The following is a 12,343-nucleotide window of genomic DNA, read 5'->3' as shown; positions in this document are numbered from 1 at the left end:
CTGTTGGAGAGGTAAGGGGCCATTGTTTCAGGGTGCAAGAGGAGAGGGGATTCCTTCCCTGTCTGCCCACAGAAGGCAGAGCACTGCCTAAGCGAGCTCCAGAGATGGGCCAAGCCGCAGCTATCGGCTCAGACCCCAAAGACGGACATGATATGCTAACGCTGCTGTCGCTGCTACCACGAATCCTGTGTGCAAGCACAGGTTGGGAACACACAGCGGGCCTCAGGCTGTTGCAATGTCATGCTGGCTTCTGCTGCTGCAGGCTCAGACTGCATTCCAGTTATGACTACTGTACCCAACCCCCTCCCAGCCTTAGTGAGCAACAGAGCCCTAATCAGCTGCTGTTTTAACCCGCTCCTGTCTGGGTGGGGAACAGACACCTGAGGGCGACCTACATGCAGAATTGAGGCCAAAACCAAAGCTGAACTCCAGGAGCTGTGCAAACAAAGGGAAAGGGAAATTTCTCCATGCAGCCTCAGGAGCAGCAGATTAAATTTCCACGATCAACTTGATGAACCAAGCATCTGTGGAATACCTGAAGAGACAATGAATGTTCCCAAAATTGAGGTGGTGGACTTTGGGAGCAACTGTAGACTTGGGGTTTGCTTTCTGAGACCAATTTGTTTCTGATTTTTATGTTTATCTTAGTTTAGTATTTAGTGCTTGTTATCATTGGTGGATTTTTTTATTGGATTGGTTGCTCTCTTCCTTTTTTAATTTTATTTTTTATATTTTTTTCCCCTTTTTTTATTCTTCCTTTTCTTCTGAGCCTTGTGGCTCAGATTTACTCATATGCACTAGGCTGAAAATAGACCCATCCTTATTAATGAAATCTCCCAAGACAATTGTTTATTTTAAGATATTATGACATGAATGTGAATTAGAGATCTGAATTTGAACACAGGCATACCATATAAAATTTAAAGACAAATACTCTTTTCTAATTACCAAATGAAAATTTTGTAATTTGAGAGAGGTAGTAAATGCTAACAGAGTTCATGAAGGACTGTATAATTCAGGGCTATTGTTTTCTAAAATCTGTGAATCTCATTCATTTCCTTCAGTCATGTTTTACAATTCTGACAAAAATTTTGAACTATAATTTTATTTTCATATTTTTATTAGTTATGTTTTGATATGCTAAAGAAGCTACTTTGTCAAGTTTCAATTCCCTTTTAATCTTTTGTGTTTTATCTGATGGTATATTGTTTAAATGTGGGAATATGTGGAGAATTATCTTCCATAACTTGTTTTTATTTCCTACAAAAGAAGGAAAATTGGTCTATGTGTATGTGTGTGTGTGAGTGTGTATGTGTGTGCATGTGTTGGTTTTGGAGATAATTTTTCCCAATTACTTGAAAATGAACTTATGCAATTTTATTTGTCAACTCATGGTTTATGCTTTTTAAAAATAACACTAAAAATGTTAAAGTGCATAATTTTACTTCAATGAAAAAGAATTTATATGTATACCTTTTCTCATTTTGTGGTTATGGGGGTGACATGAACTAAACACTGTGCATTCAGGTAAGAATATATTATTTGTTATTTACTTTTAGTGAGGGAGTTTTTCACTTGTGGTTTTCCAAAAACTTGAAAGTTAATTAGGTAAGTAGTTACAACATCACATAAATGACTAGATTCTAATTCTTCATGTCTGGCAAGAAATATTACTTTCTCTTTAAATGACAGTCCTAAATAAGCCTGCATTTAAAAAATTTGCTATTATTATTGTAGTTTTGTTTTATTTTGCTTTTGTAAGTTGCCTGTCATTTTCTGCAGCTGTCTGTTGTCCTTTTTTCTATCCCTCCCAGTCTTATGGTAAGGGATGGACAGTAGATTATTGTATTTGTTGTGGTAACAATACGCACTATAACAGATATACATAAAATCGGTGGCTGAACACAGTAAAAAAATTATCTTAGTTATGTAACATTCCAGGGGTGGGTGAGCCATGTTCTGTTCCACACAGTCTTTGGGGTTCCAGCTACAAAAGCTGTGCCATCTAGAAAAGTAACTCCCCAAATTACCCTGAGTTTTGCCATCAAGTCTGAAATGAAAAGAGAAAAGGTGAAGAAGTTATAGGTCTTTCACAAACTATGGCTTGAAATATATATACCTCACTTCTGCAACCATTCTGTGGCCTAGAAAGGGTCACATGAACCTACCTAAATTCAAGCTGGAGGAAGGCTGGGAAATGTGATTCCAAGTGAGCAATTCCTTCCCCCAAATTTGTTACTGCAAAGGGGAAAACGTGAACCTGCCACAGCTGGCCTTCTAAGGACTAAATATTCATGGACACACTTGCCCCAGTACTCAGAACACAGCCCTGATGGATTTTTGCTCTTTTCCTGCTCCATATTCTAATATTTTAGTTGCTGATTTTTTAAAGCTGATTTCCATTTTTTAACTTTTATTTTGAGACAGAATACACTATTATAGTTAGAGACGTCAATACACTTCTGCTGGTAATGAATTTATAAAGCAGGCAGAAAATCAGTAAGGATGTGCATGACCTGTACAGAACTTTTAATCCGTTTGATTTAATTGACACTTATGGAATATTCCATCCAACACAGTGAAGCAGAAGAAACATTTCCTACTATATTCTGTGAGGCTAGTCCTACCATAAAGTAAATCAGATGAAGACATTACATGGTGAGAAAACTATCATCCAGAAATTCTCATGAACAGAGAACAAAAGAATTCTAAATAAAATATTTGCAAATGAATCCAAAAATGTGAGAAAAAATTATATACCAAATGGGATATTTGCCAGGGGAGCAGAGTAGGTTCAGCATTTAAAACATCAATCAGTGTAATTCGCCACAGTAACTGGCTAAAGAAGAAAACCCAAATATCAGTTGATTTAGAAATAGCATTTGACAAAAGCCAGTACTCATTCATGATACTAACTCTCAGCAAACTAGGAATAAGTGGAAACTTCCTCACTTGATCAAAACAAAAACAAACAAATAAAAAACCCTGCCTACAGAACACCTAGCACTAAGATGATTGTAAGTGGTTAAAGACTGGACACTTCCCTCCTAAGATCAGCATGCCTATTTAACATTTTACTGGAAGTTCTACTTAGTGCAATAGGACAAAAAATTTATAAAGAAGAAATTTTTAGAAATACAGATTCAAAAGGTAGAAATAAAACTATTCTTGCAGAGAGAGTGATCATTTATGTAGAAAACAAAGAATCTACCTGAAATCTCTAGGAACTAACAAGTAATTATAGCACATTCACTGGAAACATATAAGGTCACTATACAAAAGCCTTACTTTCCTATAGGCCAGCAATACCCAATCAGAATGTGTAATTTAAAAATAAATCATTTATGGTGGCACCAATATAAATGTAGCCTAAGTGTAAATCTAATGAAATATGTACAGGATCTGTTTGCTGAAAAGTATAAAATGCTGATCAAAGAAATCAAAGAGGATCTACATAAATTGAGTTATTACATGTGTATTATTGGAAAACAGTATGTTTAAGATATAAATTCTCTCACACTTGATCTATATATTCAGAACTATCTCAATCAAAGTCCTAGAAAGCTATCTTAGAGGTCTTGACACACTGATCCTGAACTTCCTATGGAAAGGCAAAAGACCTAGAAGAGTCAACACACTACTGTAGAAGGAAAACAAAGTTGGAGAACTCATACTGCATGATTTCAAGACTTAATATATAAAACTTTAGTAATCAAGGTAGCATGTTACTGGTGACAGAATAGATACATAGGTCAGTTTAATATAATAGAGAACTCATAGACTTACACAAATATAATTAATTGATTTTTACGAAGGCACAAAGACAGAAGGTGAAAGACCAATACTCTGAAAACTGTGAAACATTGATGAAGAAAATTGAAGATGATACAAGGAAATGGAAAGATATCCTGTGGTCTTAGATTGGAAGAATTAATATTGTTAACATGGCCATACTACTCAAAGCAATCTACAGATTTAATGCAATCCCTATCAAAATACTCATGGCATTTTTCACAGAACTAGAAAAAATAATCCTAAAATTCACATGGAACCACAGAAGATACCAAATTGCCAAAGCATTCTTGAGGAAAAAAGAACAAAGCTGGAGATAACATGGTCCCAGACTTCCAACTATATATTACAAAGCTACAGTGATCAAAACAGTATGGTACTGGCACAAAAACAGACACATAGATCTATGGAACAGACTAGAGAGCTCAGAAATAAACCCATGTGCTTATGGTCAATTAATCTATGGCAAAGGGGGGAAGAATATACAGTGGAGAAAAGACAGTCTCTTCAACAAGTGGTGCTGGGAAAACTGGACAGCTACATTAAAAGAATGAAATTAGAACATTTCCTTATACCATATACAAAAATAAACTCAAAATGGATTAATCCAAGACTTAGATATAAGACTGAAACCATAAAACTCTTATAAGAGAACATAGGCAGAGCACTCTCTGACATAAATCATAGCAATATTTTTTTAGATCTGTCTCCTAAAGCACAATAAATAAAAGCAAAAGTAAACAAATGGGACCTTAAAGGAAACTATCAGCAAAACAAAAGGACAACCTATGGAATGCGTTTGTAAATGAGATGACTGACAAGAGGTTAATATCCAAAATATATAAACAGCTCATACAACTCAATGTTTTTTTTAAAAAAAAAACCCAATCAAAAAATGGATCAAAGACCTGAATAGACATTTTTCCAGAGAAGAAACACAGATGGCTAACAGACACATGAAAAGATGCTCAACATGGCTAATTATTAGAGGAATGCAAATCAAAACCACACTGAGATATCACCTACCATCTGTCAGAATGGCTATTATCAAAAAGTCTACAAATAACAAATGTTAAGAGAGGATGTGGAGAAAAGGGAGTCCTTGTACACTGTTGATGGGAATGTAAATTGGTGCAGCCATTATGCAGTTTCTTCAAAAAACTAAAAATAGAACTAAAATATGATCCAGCAATTCCATTCTTGGGTGTATATATGTATCTGGAAAAAAATGAAAACACTAATTCGAAAAAATACATGCACCCAATGTTCAGAGCAGCATTATTTACAATAGCCAAGATGTGGAAGCAATCCAAGTACCCATCAACAGACAAATGAATAAAGAAAATGTGGTATGCATGTATCTGTGTATGTATAAATGTAATGGAATATTACTCAGCCATAAAAAAGAATGAAATTCTGCCATTTGCAGCGATGTGGATGGACCTAGAGAATATTATGCTTCATGAAATAAGTCAAACAAATACTGTATGATATCACTTATATGTGGAAAGTAAAAAATAATACAAAAGAATGAATATGTGAAACAGAAACAGACTCACAGATACAGAAAATGAGGAGTGGTTACCAAAGTGGAGAGGGAGGTGGGAGGGACAAATTAGGGGTATAGGATTAAAAGATACAAACTACTATACATAAAATAGATAAGCAACAAGGATATATTGTATATCATGGGAAATCTTAGAAATTATTTTGTAATAAATTTTAATGGAGTATAATCTGTAAAAATACTGAATCACTATGCTGTACACCTGAAATTAATATATTGTAAATCAACTAAACTACAGTAAAAAAAGTAATTTAAAAAAAGGCACAGGGGCTTCCCTGGCGGCGCAGTGGTTGAGAGTCCGCCTGCCGGTGCAGGGGACACGGGTTCGTGCCCCAGTCCGGGAAGATCCCACATGCCGCGGAGCAGCTGGGCCCGTGAGCCATGGACGCTGAGCCCGCGCATCCAGAGCCTGTGCTCCGCAACGGGAGAGGCCACAACAATGAGAGGCCCGCATACCGCAAAAAAAAAAAAGGCACAAAGGCAGTTTAAAGGAGGAAAGATAGCTTTTCAATAAATGATACTGGAAAAATCAGACAACTGTCTACAAAAAAAGGAACTTAGACATATACCTTATGTCATACACAAAGGTTATGACGAATTAGATAGTAAACCTAAATGTAAAATGCAAAAATATTAAAACTTGCAAAAGAAAACATTGGAGAAAAATTGGTTTGTCTTTGTCAATAAGTTTTTATTTTTATTTTTAATTTTTTTGGCCATGCCTCATAGCTTACAGGATCTTAGTTCCCTGACCAAGGATCAAACCCGTGCCCCCTGCAGTGGAAGTGTAGAGTCCTAACCACTCGGCTGCCAGGAAATTCCCTGTCAATAAGTTTTTAGATACCACACTAAAAGCCTGATTCATGAAAGAAAAAATTAATAACTTGGACTTTATTGCAATAAAAACCACTAAATGGTACAAATGAACCAGTTTGCAAGGCAGAAATAGAGACACAGATGTAGAAAACAAACATATGGGCACCAATGGGAGGAAAGGGGGTGGGATGAATTGGGAGTTTGGGATTAACATATATACACTAGCATGTATAAAAGAGATAACTAATGAGAACCTGCTGTATAGCACAGGGAGCTCCATTTCGCTGTACAGTAGAAACTAACACAACATTGTAAAACAACTATACCCCTAAATAAATAAATAAATAAATAAATAAATAAATAAATAAATACCACTGCTCTATAAAAGACAGTGTTAGAAAAGGAAAAGACAAGCCACATACTCGAAGAAGATATTTTCATAACACATCTCTGATAAAGAATGTGTGCCCACAGTACACAAAGAACTCTTAGAACTCAACAAAAAAATTTAAACAGCCCAATTAAAAAGTGGATAAAATACAGCAGAAACTAACACAACATTGTAAAGCAACTATACTCCAATTAAAAAAAAAAATAGATAAAAGATCTGACCAGGCAGCTCACCAAAGAAAATATATAGATGGCGTGTATGTATTTAAAAAGATGTTTAACATCATTTCTTATCAGGGAACTGCAAATTTACACAAGAGTGAAACACCACACATATTAGAATGCTTAAAATCCAAAAATAGACAGCCAAGGATATGGAGCATCAGAACCTTTCATTCGGTACTGGTGGAAATTAAAAATGATACAGGACTTTGAAACACAGTGTGGAAGTTTCTTCCCAAACAAATCATAGTTTTACCACATGACATAAAAGTCATCCCCCTATGTACTTACAAAGTCCTACATGTGAATTTTTATAGTAACTTTATTCATAATCAAAAAAATCTGGAATAACCAAGATGTCCTTCAAGAAGTGAATAGATAAACTTTACTATATCAGTTCAGTGGACTACCATTCAGAGATAAAAATAATGATTTGTCAATCTGTGCGAAAACTTGGCTGAATCTAAATGCTAAGTGAAAGAAGCTAGGCTACATATTGCATGATTCCAATTATATGATGTTTTGGAAAGGCAAAACTAAATGAATTTTAAAGAGATCAGCTGTTGCCTGGTGTTTGGGGGTAGGGCTGAATATGTGAAGTATCAGTACTTTGAATATTTTAGGGGGTTGAAATTATTTGGTAAGAATGATGCTCGTGAATATATGACATTATGCACTTATCAACACCTATAAAACTTTACAGCACAAAGAGAGAACTTTAATGTTGAGTAATTAGAAACAGCAACAACAAACATTTGGGAGAACAGAGGATCTCATTTTGTAAAAAGTGACAGAACAAAACAATCTAATCGTAATACAAGTGCATGAAGTAACCTCACTAAATGGAGCAGAGGAAAACATGCTGACCTAATTAACTTTGGAAATGAGTTGCAGCTGTAAGACTAAAGGCAAAAGGACTATAAGTAAGCGCTGTACTTTAGTTGATAAAGTTGTATCCTATGGGGGTAAGGTTATAAATTTTGAAACCACTGTATATTTATAATGGAATTGAACAATTAATTAAATAAATGGCAGATGCTGGGGTGAGGTGTCTTATTGTGGCCATGAGAAGTTAGAGACCATGAAGGGGAAAAGGTTAGAATGGTCCATCTAGTAATTGGTTAGAGTTGGAGACATCTGTATGAACTCATGTTTAATGTTATGTAGATACATGTCGATACATATAGAATGTTTATATGTGTGTGTTAAAATACACACATAATATTTCTTTTTTCTGTCAGCTGAAAGGGCCTAGAAGTACTAAATCCCTGTAGCAATATGCACACTAGTGTCCAGTTTTTGTTTCTAATATATATAAAAATCTAAATACACATATGAAATTATATATATATGATATATAGAATATCTAAAATATATCTGTTTATATGCATGTGTATTATATATACTGTATATATTTTTAAATTTTTATATTCGTCATTAAAAAACAAAACAAAACCAAGTACCCTTGGGCAAATGACTGATTGCACGACTGCTGCTGCAAATACACAAGATGTGCCAGCGACATTTTATATTGACAGAAAGATAAGGAAGTGCTCACAAAAGCAAACCAATGTGACCGTGGAGACATTTCAAAAAGACACAGGAGCCAACTGAAAGAGCTCCCAATAGCTAAACCTAAAATAATTTGAGCAAAAAAATAAATAAAATAATACTGAATTATAAGCTATAGTATAAGATAAATATTTATGTCCATACTATATAAATAAATGATTGGATAGATAAGTAAGTGGAGAAAATACACTATTCTTCCCAGTAGAAGAATTCCAAAGAATCTGTGTAGATACTCTGCCCTCAAGGAGGTGGTCCATATCTCCCTACCCCTTAAATGTGGTGTGTACATAGGCTACCCTCCAAAGAGTACCATATGGCATTGAAGAAAAAAAAAAGAGTGATTATGCAATGGAGAAATCTGACAAACACTATTTCAACCAGGTGGTCAAGATTAACCTCAAAAGTGATACCAGGTTATACTGTGTTCATTTGATAGGCTGTGACAAGAATGACACTTGTCTCTGCAGTTTCTATCCCAAACATAACCTAATTCAGTCCTACCATGAGAAAAAACATCAGCCCAGCTCCAGTTAAGGGTCATTCTAAAAAAATATCTAACTAGTACTCCTCAAAACTGTCGAGGTCATTCATAACAAGGGATGTCTGAGAAATTGTTATGGCCAAGAGGAGACTAAGGAGACAGGACCACTAAATATAATGTGGAGTCCTGCATGGGGTTCTAAGGAAATCTAGATAAACTTTAGTTAACAAGAGCATCAGTAATGGTCCATTAATTGTGACAAATATACTATACTAATGTAAGATTTTAATAATATGGAAAACTGGGTTTAGGTTCTGTTGGAACTCTACAGTTTTCACAAGTTTTATGTAAATCTTAAACTGTTATAACATTTTTAAAGGCTGGCTTATTTCTAAAAATCCTGGAAATTTTTGCTTCATTTTGACTGGTTCTGAGTAACATCATCTGGGAAATCATTGCTGGCCTGAACTGAAGATGCTTTCCAATGAACAACTGGACTCCTTTACTCGAATATAAACATATGAGTAATTCATTCTGTTCCATCTGGAGAACTAGTTTTAAATGATTAATTAAGACCAGGATTATGAATTCCTCATTTCTACCATTTAATATCTCCTGACTTTTCCCTCTCAGAGTACTGTTATGTGAAGTTCTTCCTTGGTGTTTATTGTTTGCCTAGCAAGTAACAGATTGAATTTTCCACTTTCTCCTTATTGTTTTGCTGTATTATTCTTTGCTTTATCCTTTGATATCCCTTTGTCTCTTTCACTTAACCAGCTACTTTTTATTTTTATCATGCAATGTAACAACTGCAGAATAGATCTCAGTACATTATTATATTTAACAGTATATTTATACTATGCCTTTTCTTAATCTGCCTGAAATATACAAATAAAATTAGTTTAAGGTTACAAAGTGTTCTCTTAAGAAGCTAAAAATATTCATGGATCTGTTTCTTGAATTCTGTGCTTAGTACTGTGAATTAACTCTTATGTTGTGATACCCTATCTGAAAGCCAGTTTAGTAAGATATAAATGAACCCAGTGGAGTGAGGGATTTGTATCACTGTTTTAAAGAATTACATTTTACTAATTATCACTTAGACCTACTGACAAGTGACAGCTCCCCTCTTGCAGAATATGCTAGAGTCCCTCTTCTTTTTGAGGCATATCAAGATTAGAACATTGTATAGATATTTTTCAGTAATGATAATTATCTTGGCTTCAACTAACATCCCATTAGGAGAAGGCTGATCTTAGGTAAAATTATGTTGTAAGCCACTTACTTTTTGGCTATCCTCTTTCTCTGTACACAGGTATCAGAGTGGTTCCAAGTATAAGTTTTGAAGAAAGATAAAATAAAGCTTGTGTCCTGGCTATGACAAAGTAAGTTTTTGAATACTATGATTTTGTGGAAGTTACTTTTCTCTTCCTCAAATTTCTAACTGTATGATAGAAATAATAATTTTTGCCTAACAGCTTTTTTCTGTGAACATTAAATTAGATAATTTGTGTAAAGTATCAGAAGAGTGCCTCTGTACAATCATAGACACTCAAAAATAGCTGCTATCTTAGCTACAGGAGTCTTCAATATAATGCCACACAAATGCTCTGATGAAATATCCTACTGTGTCATTATAGGCTATTCACACTTTCATATCCATTCACTTATTCTGATAGCACAGCTAGTGAGAAATATGGTTATGTCTAAAATTGTAATAAATTTCACACGTGAAGCAAGACTTTAGTAAAGTCCTCCTGCATAACGGATACCATCAGTGACTTAGAAAATGTAGACTCAAGGGGGAAAAATGGGGATACCTGAGATAGGACTTACAGAGCACAACGTTGTGTTTAGACCTGTCTCTATGCTAATGTAGCTGCACTAGAATTCAGATATTCTGAGGCATACGTAGCAGTTTAATTATTTGTGTGTGGAGGTGTGGGAGTTGGAAGCATAGAAGTCACATATGTACAACATTAGATTTTCTGTGGTCAGGAAAAAAGAAGTAAGGAAATGGGCTAAGTTTTTAAAATACAGAAATTATGGGTTCAAAATAATGTAAAATTCATTTTGGGTAGTAGGCAATTGTGTTCTTGCTCAAAAATATTATCTGTTTAATCTGAACTGATTTTGATCAGTTACATTTGCATATTTTATTCAATTTTCCTGACAATATTATAAACAAGGTCCTAATATCTTTTAACTCTTAATAACTTTTTACGCTCTATTTAGCCCTATATTACCTCAGTTTTTTCGTGCTAGGTAGATATTTACTTAAAAGAAAGAATTATAACTAAGCTTTCTTCCGATGTTCTAGTCAAACCATTAAAGTTTTATTTTATTTTACTTTTTTACGGATTTACCAGTAGTCTGAATTTTCTAGTTGTTATTTTGTTACCTCATGACATATTTCTTCTTTCTTTTGTCATTAATAGTTAAATTGCCTAAAACTACATAGCTATCTGAGTAACAATTCTCTCAGACACTTCATTTTAGAGCATTTTCTGCTTGAAGCCTTTTACCATCTAAATATTTCTAGATTGTTTTCAGTGCTCACTCCATGATGCCATGCTTCCAGACTCCCTAAATTAGTCTTTTGTGTGCTGTACTATGAGGAATTTACTCTCAAACCAGAGGCAAATTAGTCCTCAGATTTCTCCTGCTGACTCTTTGTGCTCTGTCTTTAAAAATTGTCAGATCTGGGGCTTCCCCGGTGGCGCCGTGGTTGAGAGTCCGCCTGCCCCACATGCCATGGGGCGGCTGGGCCAGTGAGCCTGCGCATCTGGAACCTGTGCTCCGCAGTGGGAGAGGCCACAACAGTGAGAGGTCCGCATACCGCAATAAAAAAAAAAAAAAAAAAAAAAATTGTCAGATCTGTTAGGCACTATTCCTTTCTTTTGTGATTCCAAGCTGGACTATATTTTTTTAAATCTTTATTGCAGTATAATTGCTGTACAATGGTGTGTTAGTTTCTGCTTTATAACAAAGTGAATCAGTTATACATATACATATGTCCCCATATCTCTTCTCTCTTGCCTCTCCGTACCTCCCACCCTCCCTATCCCACCCCTCTAAGCGGTCACAAAGCACCGAGTTGATCTCCCTGTGCTATGTGGCTGCTTCCCACTACCTATCTATTTTACGTTTGGTACTGTATATATGTCCATGCCACTCTCTCACTTTGTCCCAGGTTACACTTCCCCCTCCCCCTATCCTCAAGTCTATTCTCTAGTAGGTCTGTGTCTTTATTCCTGTCCTGCCCCTAGGTTCTTCATGAAAATTTTTTTTCTTTTTTTTTTAGATTCCATATATATGTTAACAGTATTTGTTTCTCTCTCTATGACTTACTTCACTCTGTATGACAGACTCTAGGACCATCCACTTCACTACAAATAACTCAATTTCGTTTCTTTTTATGGCTGAGTAATATTCCATTGTATATATGTGCCATATCTTCTTTATCCATTCATCTCTTGATGGACACTTAGGTTGCTTCCATG

Source organism: Lipotes vexillifer, unplaced genomic scaffold (assembly GCF_000442215.2).
Source record: "Lipotes vexillifer unplaced genomic scaffold, Lipotes_vexillifer_v1.1 scaffold1175, whole genome shotgun sequence".
Lineage (NCBI taxonomy): Eukaryota > Metazoa > Chordata > Mammalia > Artiodactyla > Lipotidae > Lipotes > Lipotes vexillifer.
Note: the sequence above shows the minus strand (reverse complement) of the source record.